Source organism: Amphimedon queenslandica, unplaced genomic scaffold (assembly GCF_000090795.2).
Source record: "Amphimedon queenslandica unplaced genomic scaffold, v1.1 AMPQUscaffold_6038_Cont22000, whole genome shotgun sequence".
Taxonomy (NCBI): Eukaryota; Metazoa; Porifera; class Demospongiae; order Haplosclerida; family Niphatidae; genus Amphimedon; species Amphimedon queenslandica.
This window is the reverse complement of record NW_003553667.1, coordinates 1-1,183: the sequence shown is the minus strand read 5'-3', so window position 1 is coordinate 1,183 and position 1,183 is coordinate 1. Positions and strand designations below refer to the sequence as shown.

The 1,183-nt window shown below is 39.3% G+C and overlaps 1 long non-coding RNA gene across 1 annotated transcript; it reads left to right on the top strand.

Moving 5' to 3' along the window:
* The first annotated feature begins 214 nt into the window (after positions 1-214).
* On the top strand, positions 215-1,180 carry LOC109592186 (uncharacterized). The gene is made up of 3 exons (XR_002190223.1): positions 215-764; positions 833-1,075; positions 1,130-1,180. It is a non-coding gene; the product is annotated as an uncharacterized LOC109592186 (long non-coding RNA).
* Positions 1,181-1,183: the final 3 nt, after the last annotated feature.

Here is a 1,183-nt window from a genome sequence, read left to right as displayed (position 1 = left end):
TGGTAACAATGTATCTATTGCATGTTATTAATAACCTTGATTACAGTGCTAATAATAAACGGCTCATTTTATCACTATTCATCCCATTACATGTAACAAAGCACTGTCCCATTGATCTTTACTTATTCTATTGTTTAAACATTTTTCTTTTTTTTTTATTTCTGCAGGGATCAAGTTTAAAGTTGGTTGAGTGTGAGGTAGAGTGAGAGTTAATAATGTATAATTACGCAAGCTTATAATGTATTTTATGCATGTATAATATAATCCACATATTCTGCTCTCTCCCTCCACCACCCCCCTTCTAGTAGGTCTGACTGTTCTGGACTGGACCCTGGTAAGGATTGCTCCGTTATTACATGTAATGGGATGAATAGTGATAAAATGAGCCAATGGTTTTAAATTTTGAATAATAAAAAAAACAATAATGATAATTAAAAGGTAACTAATCAATTACTAAGTGGGTGGGGCTAGTGAAGGTATGACCACACCCCTAGCCAGTGGGACTATAGCCACACCCCCAATAAGAAAAAAAAGGTATTAGCCACACCTTCTGCTAATGAGAAGGCCATTACTGTGTGGCTGTATACTAGCTGTACTGTAGCATGATACTACAGAGGGACTTACAAACACCCTCTACTCTTCATCTCTCTCCCTTTCCTCCCTCCCTATCCCTCCTCTTCTCTCTCCTTCAGGTTGCTGGCCCGTCAGTTAAAGTACCTTGAGCGGTTAGACATTGGTTGCAATGAGTTTCAGAATATATTATAGTATGTCATTAGCAGCAGCAGCTCCTAGTATATATTGTATTGTTATTGTTTTCCTCCTCCTCCCTCAGTCTCCTGTGGTTGGTGGTCTCCAGTCATTACTGAGAGGAGCTGTGGATTGACATGAATAGTTTGATATCCCTCCCTGATAGTCTGGCCACCCAGACCCAACCCCTGCGGGTTGAAGAAGTGTTCCTTCATTGAAGCATCAAACAATAGTCTAATGGACCTACCACACTCCATTGGTCTCCTATCATCACTGACCGACCTCTACCTCCAGAATAACCTTCTCACCCAACTACCTGTGTCCTTTAGTTAGTCGTTGTTGCTATTATTGTTTATTTATTTGTTTATTTGTTTGTTGTTAGGTTATTTAAAGAGTTTAAAGGTGTGTAATGTCTCCAGTAACAGGTTCATGTCCA